We start from the raw sequence: 12,301 nt of genomic DNA, 5'->3' as shown, positions 1-12,301 counted from the left end.
CCACATACGCATATATGTTACAGGCTTGCACAGTCCCACTGAAATAAAATATTTGCGTGTTTGAATTTGAAATAAAACTTTCCTGCCTTAGTGGATGGATGCCAGTGAGCTCCACATTTTCACAAACAATCTTGAAGCAGTTTTCTCCTCTAATTCAGTTCCCTTGGCATAAGAAAAAGCTCTCATTGGTTGTCACCTCTGCTTAGCAGAGGCTTCTTTCATGGATAATATGATGTTAAAGATGAGATGAGTTGTCCTAGGAATACCTCGATGCAATAAAGCTAATATGATGAGAGGAGACAGCCCTGATCTGAGGAGAGACACAACTGCCTCCACCCAGACTCTAGTGGCGAAAGAAGATAGTGCCTGCGTGTTAAGGCACATTAGGCAATGAGTCATTTCTGGCAGGGAATTAAATTTATTATTTTTGATCTACAAGGGCAAGAGGCCCTCCAGGTCCCCAGAAAAGAAACAAGACTTGTATCGCTTAAGTTTGTAGGCAAGGCAAAAAGGCAAATAAGATTTTCTGCAAATAGACTAAGGTGAGGGATTTAGTCTGCAATGCTGTGTGTAGGAAAAGTGTTCCCATATTTACTCAAAGTTGCTGCCTTATGTTATAGCAACACTTAGAATTCATTGTTCACAACCCACAGGAAAGATGGATAAAAATTATTCCAATAACACCAAAAATAATTTTGAACAAACAGCACAGAAAAGAAAGTTTAACCCATCCAAAGACTGTCAGCCCATTACTGCCCATGTTTGCTTTCCACTGCACCATCAAATGGATGGCAAAATACAGCATGAAGTCTGCCCTGGGACTGAAGTCACTGCATGCAGGTCTAAGTGGGTTACTTGTCCATCCTCTCTGCATGCCTGCTGCCCATCACAGTCAGGTTTCCATAATAACACCAGGATATCTGCAGCACCTGCCTTTTTGCCTGATGCAAAAAGAAATGGCATTGTAACCACAGGGTGAGAAGTAATAATTCTGTTCTCACCTCTGAAAGGGTGTTTGAATGTTATCATGTCAGAGCCTTGCTCTCTTTGGGATCAGTCTGTCAAGGAGTATCCTCCAGCTGTGTGGTGGAAAGCCAGGGGGTTCTAAAGGAGCAGTCCCTGGTGTGACCAGAGCTTGGTGTAATAGCAACTCCATCCCAACTCCCCAAAACACTGGTTTCGAAGCAGCCCCTCTGTATCTGCTGTAGCAATTCTGCAGTACATAAAAGATGTGTTGTTCTTATTACTGTACACAGAAATTTTTTCAGAGCTGGCCTAGGCCCCATTCACTGAGGTTATCCTGCCACCAGCTTCATCTTCTTTGTAGCCCTTCTCAATTTTAATTGCTTCAACTGAATAGGACAACAAAAGGGAAATTATGGTTCTGTTCTCAGTTTGACTGGAGTGGTGATCATTGCAATAAGAAAAAGGGAAATTCCACCTCTCAGTTTGGCTTTTCTTGTGCTCTTTGTGTCTTTGGACGGTACGTGTAATATACATATGCATTTATATATATATATGCTAGTTTGTTACTTCTCAAGCAATCAGAACAGTGTCCAGATGTGTGGCAGAAGAAAAAAAAAGGAATTCTACCCAGAGGAGCATGCTAATTTTATGATGGCACAGCACATGCTGTGTATGCCTGCTCACAGGGTTTTCATTGTCCTACCTACCCAACTGCAAGTTTCCTTTCCCAAACCCTAGCCCTGAGAAAACTTGAGACACATAGTTAAGAAGTCAAATGCTGAACAACCCAACCTAAATGTAAATCCAGTGTCTTAGCTGTAGATGCTTATAACAACATAAGAAAATCTCTCTCAGCCAGAAAAATTTACATTTTGTTCAGCTTCACTGCTTTTTATGCATATGAGTTCTCTTAATGAATTCACAGTTTTGAAAAATGAGACTTTTCTTTCTCTGTGGTTGGATGGACTTTCCTCCAGAGTCAGCTAAGTAAAAAGCTTCAGATAACCAAACTGAGTTTTCTTTTTCTGCTCTCTAATGATTTTGGCCTGAAGTGCTTAGAGGGAAAATAAAAATCTGTCAGGTGATAGTCTTAAATCAGGGAGAGGAGAAAACCAAGAGGAAGGAGGCATTAAAAAGCATGCAGGATCCACAGCAGCTTGTTCTGGTAAAGTGCCGCTGGCTGTCCCCTCAGAACCCACTGAGCCTCTCCAGGGCTCTGGTGTCTGCGTTAATCATGTACTCCTGGTATAAAGATTAAAACTGCACAGCATATTCTTTCTGTACTACCCAACAGTAAATAAAGTAGGGCAATCTTATTCTAAACTTATTCGTGATTAGTTTTTCTTACTTAAGTTTCCCATTTTTTAATACATTCAGCCTCATTCTGCTGCCCCTTCCCCTTGCTAGAAGTACAATCGTGACATCAAAGGCCCTGAAGTTGCAAAGTCCAGTGCAACCAAGATGGGAGCCAAGCCTGTGTTCTCCTGGGATAAAATTTCATTTCCAATAATGTCAGGACTTCAAGAGACAGAATTTACCATGCAGCCAATTTAAACCCCATTTCTTTCTCTGATGTAAACCCTGACTTATCCATATATATAGCTGCTCATTCCATCACTGGATAATTTTCTTTCCAGGGTGCTGTTCATAAGAAGAGTCTTAAGGAGATGAAAGAGAAAAGGAAAGAGGAAGGAGTGTAGTTAAGAGGTTTCCTTCAGCTTTTTATTGGCAGATAAAAGTACAATCCTTGCTGAAACCAGCGATGATTTATTTATTGGCAAAAGAGGTCAATTAAACTTTATAGTCACTAGTATCCTGTTAAAAAATAATAAAACTAACACATATATTAAATAATAGGTTAACATTAACGGCAAACAGTGTTACCATCTGCCCTGTCAATCAAAGTGTATGCTAAAATTCTTCACTGAACTGGAACCGCAGAAAGAAAAAGGGATACAGGATAATTATGGCAGCTCGGGCTATAAATTACAGGCAGTAGATATATTGCTGGGAAAGCTATATCATTCCTTAAAATGAATTCAACCTTCTTGACCTACCCCTTTTCTTCAGAATTTCATCTCTCTATGTGACCACTTCTTGGACTGCTGGTACAGGTGCCTGAAGATTTTGCAGCATGTTTAAAAAGATGAGAAACGACAAATACTTTGACGAATTATCTCCCAAGCCTGGCCATTGCTGTAGCACTTCATGCATTCTGATCAGACCTCCCAGCTGTAATGAATTCGCCCTTGGAGGAGGCTGTGAGGACAATAAAAGTGGTTTTGCAATGGGGTGAAATCCAGTGATGGCTGTTACAGCAGGCAGTACCCAAACCTTGCCTGCTTTTAGCCTTAGCAGGAGGACCAGCAGGGAGGGAGAACCAACTCCTTGGAGGACCCATAAGATCAAGGTTAACCAGACCTTTTCATGTATGGAAATATTTTTCCTGGTTCAAAAAAAAATATTAAAAAAAAGCTAAAAGATATATGCAAGTGAACTTCTGTGTGCAATTGAGGTCTGATAGATAAAATGTTACTTCGGGTCAATCAAAACTTTCCACTGTTATGAAATCAAAGGACTTTGGTCCAAGTTTTCCCTTTGAATGCTTGTCGATGTGTTTCTGTGTGAAAATAATAACAATGAATTGCATGTGGGAAAAAATCATTTCCAAATTCAAACTGAAAAGATTCCATTCCAGAAAAGTTCACATGGGCCACTTCAACCTTAGGGGAATGCTTTGTTTTGGGACAAGAAGTTCTGGAAACAAAATACTGCCAAAACTGACAATTTTTTTTTTTTTTTTTTCACAGCAGTGAATGAGAGAGAAAAACGGTGCATTTTTATTAGAAGAAACTTTGGTTAAAAAATAAATAGTTTGGCTGTGTTTTGCTGAGCTCCACCATCCTATTCTGAACCTGAGTGTCAGGAGACAACCCTCAGGTGGCATTAACTGCTGCTAAGGTGACACTGGAGGAAGGTCCTGCTCATTGCTGTTAGCTAAATAGCATTTATTGTTGAACTCAGAAATCTCATGTGGGATCAATATTATATTTGCACCTTGGTGGGTATTGCTCAGAGGTGCAATACAAGCTCGAGCCTGTATGCTCAAGCAATCCAGTTTGAGCCTGATTTTAAGCAGACATCCTGTCAGTTGGGTACAGACACCGTAAGTGATATGTGGATTTTGTTTTAATTGGCTATCTTCAGTATCAGAGAAGCAGATCTTTTTTTTGCAGGAGGCAGCTTTCTATTCTTATGGAGACCATCCTGAGGGTCAAACTCTGCCTATGAAAAAGCAGGTCATGATTTGAAGAAGAAGGGCTGTTTCCCTTTATTTCTTCATATGCTTTTCACTATATTGATATTTAATCCTTTTCTATTTACTGATCTGTCTGGGGAAAAGAGATGGAGCATTATACGTGGCAGTGCCACACACAGATAGACCATCAGATCAAGATAAATTTCCTAATTTAAGAATTATTTTAATGGGGTGGGAAAGGGCAGCTCAGTTTTGTCACCTCCGCCAACACGCCCCGGCATGCACGACTGCTCTCATTGTGGAGGAGAGCTGTGCCTATCAGCACGGACATTACTGCCGGCAGAGCAGCTGCAGGAGCTTAGTGACCCCCTCCCACGCTTACACCGCCGGGCCATTTTAATTGCAGCCCACAGCTTAAAGTCTTCATTAAGTTCTCCCTGAGCCCAGCCTCCTCCTCTAAGATCAGCCGCTTGTCGCCCTGACCGGCGGAGCAGCGAGGAACATCTGCAGTTCAAACGCGATGCATATGCAACAGCGGTCTCCAGATTAAAGGTCAACAGACTCCTCCGACACCCAGGCCCGTCTCTCCCTTGCAGGGTGTCTGGTGTCCTTTGTTCGAAACTCTATACTTCCTGCCAGGCTTTTTGCCCACTTGCTCAGCCCGACTGCTGCAAGGCTGGCGCGGCACCTTCGCAAGCTGGCCGGAGCTGCCCTCGCACTGGGGCTGCCCGCCGGCAAATAATCAGGTCCTTCCCTCGGCTTCTTGTCGCAAAGCCCTGGGAGAGGATTACTGCAACAGCTGCAGTGCCGCCTCGCTCATGACAAATGGTCCTGTCACTCTTCTTATTGATTAGCAATGTTATGACATTTCCCTTCAAAAACACAGATGTGGCACGGGCAGCGACAGGAGCACTGCCCTGAGAGGAACATAATGTTTGTGTTGTTCCCATTCTCCTCTCTGCATCTGTTCATATCCATGGCGATGGTTTCATGCACTGATTCTTTTATCAAGAAGAAGCAGTGCGGGAGAAGGTGAACCCTTGCCTGGGTTAAAGGCAAATATGGCTTGTCACTTCAGGGGACTTGAGAATGCAGATGACAAGCGTGGTTCTCCCCGCTACCAGACCAGCTGGGGGCTCAGTCAGGTTGGGGACTTAGTCTAGATGGTGTTTTCAAGAAAGACTCAAGGTGTGCTGAATCCATATGTGATTTCAGATTCCTTTTGAGAGGTCCTTGAGTTGATTATTTTTGTCTTGGGATGTACTGTAAAAACTTGGTAATAATGCCTGTGAAGGTTTTGAAGGAATGCCTACATCCAGCAGGCTATCCCAGGAGCACCGTGTCCTTTACAGACCACTATGCTTCACCTGCACACACAGCCCTTTGTCCAGTCAACCTCATGGGTACACATGTCCATGCAGAGCCGTAGGTGAGCCCAGGCTCTGTGTCAGGGAAGGCTTACTCATGGGTTTGTTGTGGCATGCAAAGCCTGGAAGCATCTCAGCATGCCCCTCTCAAAGGCCATGCCAGAGGCTGTCCATGAACTATCCACTCTGTGGGCAGGGGAAGTTATCCAGATGAATGGGTTTCACAGTCCTCCAGGGAAGCCATTTTTTTGTCCCCTGGAGCACCCAAAAGGGATGTTTGCACATCAGCCGAGTGGTTCTCATGGGGGGGGATGACCCCCAGCTGCACTCCACTTCCATGGAAATCCTGCTTCTTGCAATAGACCTAATATCACCAGGTTGCAGAGGCCTGGAAAGGGTATCCAAGGAAGAAGAACCACGTCTGAACTTCGGCATGAGGAGGAGGGTCTCAGGCAGCAACTGTCTAAGCTAGGGCGTTAAAAAGGTATAATGGTAAATTATTTTAAAAAAAGGTAAAAAGGTGTAATATACATGTTTGAAACACATCTGGATCTTCTGGGAGCTGGACATCACAGGCAGAGGACCTGGAAACATCTGCACACCAAGTCTGAGATGTGCCCTTCCACACAGGGTTAAGCTGTGCATTTCTGGGAAAATCCTGCACTAGTGAGCTGAGGGTGTCTCCATGTATCTCTGCTCCATGCTCAAATTTTCATTGTAAAGGCATGATCACACTGCTCTGATCAGATTTGTCTGGAGAGAAATCCCAGCTGATATAGCAAAAAGCAATATTTTCCTCAGTAAGGGCATAGCTGACCTCCTTGTATCTGATATTTATAGGCCAAAGGACAAGTTTAAGAGATTCTCTATTTTCACTGGCATGAAAGAGAGCAAGGTTTATTCTCTGAGCATACAAATATGCCCCATTTAAACTTAAAATTCTTAACACTTTTCTTAGTAGCATGAAACATTTAATTCAGCTCTCAGCTTCACTTCCTTAACAGGGAAGCTAGTTAGAGGAAAAGTGCTTACCCTCCAGTCCTAAAGGCTGTTCCTTGGAGGCTGAATTAGGGCACTGTGCGTGGTGTGATTTAAGAGTCTTGGAAACACCTGATAAACTGACTCTATACAGAGCAGTTAATGAGCTTGTTGTTGCATTTGAGGACTCTCCATATCTTTGGAGTCAGAAAAAGCAAATTATGTCTAATAGAATTCCTTTCCTTGACCAAAATCTCTTGCAGTGCTAGCACAGCTAAAATGGGCTGACCCACCAGCTCCATGTACATGAACTTGAAGCAAAGCACATTAGCTTTGCTTTGACTGTGTAGGCATCACTGTACAGACCATGCTGGTAATGAGAAGCATATTTGTGAATGTCTCTTGTACAGCTTTCAGCACATTTTACAGCCAAAAAGAGATATAGTCTAGAGGGAAAAAAGAAAAATACAACAAAAACATGGGTTTGACCCCCAGGCAACATGATGTAGATTAATATGAGTTAAATGGAATGTGACCAATTTGCAAGGCATTTGGTTTGTATCTTGAGAAATTGAAGACAAGATCATTTTTCCCTGCAATCAGAGTAAGCCTTAGGCTATGAGCTCTTGTAGTCTCTACAATTGCCACAGGCTCGCTCTTTTAATATACTGGTGTATCCTAGAATATTTCTTACCATTTTCATAGTCCAATGATGTGATAGATTTGCCAGTATGATACTTCTGCCTTTCCTTGGGAAAAGCCTCCATTAGCTGTAATGTGTGCTTATAGCTTCTGTGAGTTTCATCAATTTTTGTGCAATATTTTGCCCACAGCTGTTCATTTATGCAAGAAAATAGTTGCAGTAATCGACATCCTATGTATGCAGGGATTATACAGCAAGAAAAGAATTTTTCCACCGAAAGGTCATAGTTCCTGAAGAAGATTGTTTCAGGCTGGTAAATTTTGGGTTCACTGTGGACCCACAATTTTTGTTCATATGAGAATTTTTCCATGTAACAAAAAAACCAAAAACAAACAAACAAACAAAACCTCAAAATGATGCTGTTCTCAGGGTTTTATTAATGATATAAATTCTTTGATGTTTGAGATTTAGAGGAGGAAACTTTTCAAAGCTTTACCAAACAGATTGGAAGACAGTATTCTCAGTGGAACATCTGTTTCAGAGAGAGACTAACTGAGGTCACAAGAACTCAGTAGAAGTCTTCAAATACAGCCCAGGAGATCCGTATCCATAAAGCAAGCTGTGCTTCCTCTAAAATTCATCTCCTTTATCACATCACACCACCTTCTTATGCCAGCAGACAGCCAGGAGACCATCCCAAATATTTCAAGTTCAGTTCAGTTTTCTACCCAAAACTTTGCAGCTATAATTCAGGAAAAGAGTTGCCTTTGCTTTTCAAATGACCCAAAGAAAGTGCTCCAAAGGCAAAAATCCAGCAACTAACTTCAGTATGCCCTTCAGCCTTCAATGCTTAAGAGAAAAAATATCCCTGATATGTTTGGCAGTCTTCCACTTGAGTGTGTGGGCAATATCACTCAGGAACATTTGGTAGCTATAGATACAAGATGTTCTGTAATTGTTAAACTAATTTGTTTGAATAATGGATAAGGAGGGACAAATAGAGGTTGCTTTTCACTTATTTATTTATTTAAGAATTAAGACACAAGGACTGAAAGATAATTACGCAGTCACGGTTTCAAGTGCAGTGGTTTGGGGCAAAGCAAATCCAAGATCAGTTTGAACCTCCAGATGCCATCATCCAGCTATCCAGTTCTGCAACCACTAACTCAGAGCAGAGAAGTAGCGTCCATGAACCATCTTCTGCCTTAGTGAGCAGTAACAACCAGCAGAACACTGTGCCTTGGTCCTGGCTGCAGGTCCTGACTGGATGTCGTGTCCTTTGCAGAGTTTTGCATCATAAAATACAGAAATCTGTCCTTAGTTTTGCAGGCAGCAGAGGGGTGTGTTTCCCATGATACTTTGAGCCATGCTTGCTAAAGAGGGGGATGTGGGATTGTGCTCTCAGCTACTGAGACCTTGTTAAATTCTGGGTGCACAATGGGAGAGGAGGTTTAAGCATTTTGACTGTTCACTGCTATTGATACCTTCTATACTGTGTCAGTGCTTATGGAGTGTGAGCCCTCACAAGCATGGCAAGGTGGCCTTAGTCGCCCTTTCTTTTCAGTGGTGTTATAGGTGCTTCAGAGAGTAGGGGGAAGGTAGATTTACAATATATTCCTCTCTACAGATATAATGGGAAATGAGCCTTCATCCTTTCTAACATTCTCTATTCCTCATCAATAATTTTATTGGTTTAAATACAGTTTCTCAGAAATTGATTTCCTCATGGGGTCCCAGATAAGTTTGGAGTGAAAGGGGCTGTTGAAGATAATTTAGTTAAACTTCCTCTTCAAAGCAGGGTCTAATTGACAGCACAGGATAGTTGGGGCCTTATGCAGGTGAGTTTTGAAATTAGTCATGTGGAAGAGCCAGAATTTAAGTTGCCAAATCTCTAGATAGTGCCTTGTTCTTTATTTCTTGAGTAGCTTAAACTTAAGATGATTCATACAACAGTATGTGGTGCCACAAGCCGCTCTTCCAACCACTTCCTCACTCTTATTTGGTCTACCTGAAAGCATCTGAGTTGGAGGAGTGTATCTGCACTAATTCACAAGGTCACAGCCCTTTATATCATCACTGGATTTGGGCATTCCCATCCCTCTCCTTTAGGCATTCAACCCTCTCCTTTCAACCCTTTTTTTCAGGTCTTTTTTTTGAAGGCCTGCATGAGCCTTCAGTTCTTCTGGATAGCAGCCCTGCCCTGTGCCTGGGGAGGCTGGCAGGCTGCTCATCAAGGGCATGGGTTAGGCAGGAATTTTCTTTCCCCTCTTGTTCTCCACCCTGAGATAGTTGTGAAACTGATGGGTTATCTCTCCTCTAAGTTCAGCAACAAAGCCTCACAGCTTGTAAGAACAATTCAGCTACAATTAGTGTTGGTGTGAAGCCAGGGCCTCCCACAGATGAGTCTGCCTGGTCCAGTGCAGAAGCTACGATCTCTTTAATGATGGGAGGTTCAACAAAATTAAAGTTGACCCTCAGGCTTCTGGCAGCTAAATTCCAACAATAACCTTTCCTCCCACCCCTTCCTCGGAAAAAATCCTACCAACAACAAACTACAAGTGAGATGGGGAGGAGACTTCACTGGTTTTAACTTTACAGGACAGTGGATGTGTCCAGATCGGACAAAAAACATGATGTCTCTTGGTGAAGTGCCATAAATAGTGCTATCTCCCAGTGTGATCTTTGAGAGAATCTGTTTTGGGGAAAGAACAGAAGAAGAGTCCTAAAAAGAGCACATGAAAAATGATGAAAGTTGCTTTGAAGTGAGTCTGAGAGCTGCAGTGCTTTCAGCAGCTTCCCCCTGGAAGCCCTTGAAATTCTATCTGCAATAAAAGGTACCAAAAGAAAACAGCTGGAAGGAGCTGTTAAAGTGGAAACAATACGCAGTTCAGAAGAGATAAACAGGATGGGCACAGAGCAGAATGCAAAACAAGGTATGGATCTGTTATGTGATGGAAACAGCCCCTCTCTCCTGGCTTGAGACAGTGTGACCAGGGAAATATTGCTGGCTTTAGGAAAGTGGACTGGAGAAAAACAGACTCATCACTTGGTTTTCATGGGATCATGCATTTTACTTTGCACTGAGGGACAGGAGCATCAGATCTGGTCCCTGATTGCTTACTAAACAGTTTTAAGCTTGCACAAAACAGGTGGGGGTGTAGGGATGTTGTGATGAATGACACCACAAAGGTAGAAGCCAATCTTGTATACTGATATTTCTCTGGTACCAGAAGCAGCAGCAGCTCAAACAGGAGCCCCTTTCCAGTTTCAGGAGTGTGAGGACAGGACAGGACACTCCTCTTGCTAGCAGGGCAGTAATGCTTTGCTGCCAGCTGTAGAGATGGGTCCAATCCTTGTGCAGCTCTGAGGAAATGCAAAGGCTGTGGCCAAACTCAAAGCCTGTAACAAAATACATACCCTTCTTTTGTCTTCACTGATACCACAGTCCTTGGAGACAGAAACTGGTGAACCACAAACACTGAGGTCGGAATATGATCCATCTTTTTGTGCAATGCAAAGAGAGATTGCTAACAGAGCATATGTGGACCTTAACCTGTTCTGAGTCACACAAGTAAATTTTAGATATTGCTGTGGTTCCCAAATCAGATCTGTAGAACTCTACTGAAGGGACTGAGAGTAAAATACAGATATGGGAGAATCATGAGGAAGCCATGTGCAACCACTTCTGTAAAAAAATCTCTCCCATGCTCTGATCCACTATTGATTCTGCCAATGATATCACTCATGGAAGGTCTGCTTAGAGACCTCTGCTCACAGGGGAAGGAATATTGATCAAAACTTTTGTCCTGTCTTGCAAATGCACTTCAGATCAAATGCACTTCTAGGGGAAAACAGTAATTCAGAGATGTTGGGAGTGGAGCAGAGAGGAGCTGAGTCATATTTTCCATCTGCTTTGATTTTTTGTTTAATACAATTCTTATTCTGTTGTTCTGATGTAATTATTTGTAACCATTAGACTGTCCCAGTGGTAAGACAGAAGCAAAACTGCATCCACACTGATTTTCCAGGCATGTGTTTTTTCAAGGAATATTAAAATACAAAAGAAACATCCTCCGGTTAATTTTAGAAAGATGTGAAAATGCTGGCATCAGGTCACTGTGCAGATAACCTAAGAGATTGTGTCTTGGTGTACTTACAGTTTCCTCAAGAAGTCAGTTTGGGCAGGGCCATCATGAAGAGAGGAAAGAACAGCCAGGATTTACATTTTCTAGATATAAGTTAAATCTTAATTTGGGAAGGATCTGGTAACCTTGGTGATGACTATAGGAAAACACATAGGCAAGGAGAGAACTATATCTGTGATAGTAAGTACCACTTTATCCTGTGGACAACTTACTTTCATAAAGGTCACGGATACCCAAAATGCTTTGTGGGCTTAAACTTGGGTCTAAAATGCTTATTCAGAAAAGATCTCACACAACTGCTGCAGCTTCAAGTACGTTTATACTCTGAGGCTGCAAAACTCTTTCCCACTTGAACCACTTTTATTCAGATTTGCAACTGCTTTAGCTCCCCATAAAATCAGTAGGCATCTCTCTGCTTTCTCTAATAGATGTTGGTTTGGGTGTTAAAGAAGAGAAATTCAGTCTGTATAACCCACATGCACAGATACTGTTCAACTTGTTATTAGAAACAGAGCTTGGAATGGAGGAAAATCAAGTGCTAAATATGTTCAGGAGTTGGGAGACAGAAGATGTCACCAGCAATGAAAAGGTGATTCCAATATATACAGGAGTACTAGACTATATGCTATCCAATTCCATTTTCTCTTACAACTAAATCCTGTGGAATGTAATAAAATCTAACCTAATTTAATAAAAACTAAACTTAATCAAAAGGCCTTTGAGCAAGTGAATGAAATTTAATTGCGAATTACAATCTGACCGTGCAGTTGTGGATGCAGTAAAGTTACAGAGGTTATTCCCTGTTACATTCTGTAGGTTTTATAAGCAGATGACTTAAGATAACATAAACTGCATTAGAGCACTGAGTTTCATTCTTTTCAAAATCTTCACAATTCTTTTAGGTTTTTCACTGAACTATGGGCAGTATATTCCTGAATACAGG

This window comes from Poecile atricapillus, chromosome 2, assembly GCF_030490865.1.
Source record: "Poecile atricapillus isolate bPoeAtr1 chromosome 2, bPoeAtr1.hap1, whole genome shotgun sequence".
NCBI classification, from domain to species: Eukaryota; Metazoa; Chordata; class Aves; order Passeriformes; family Paridae; genus Poecile; species Poecile atricapillus.
Note: the sequence above shows the minus strand (reverse complement) of the source record.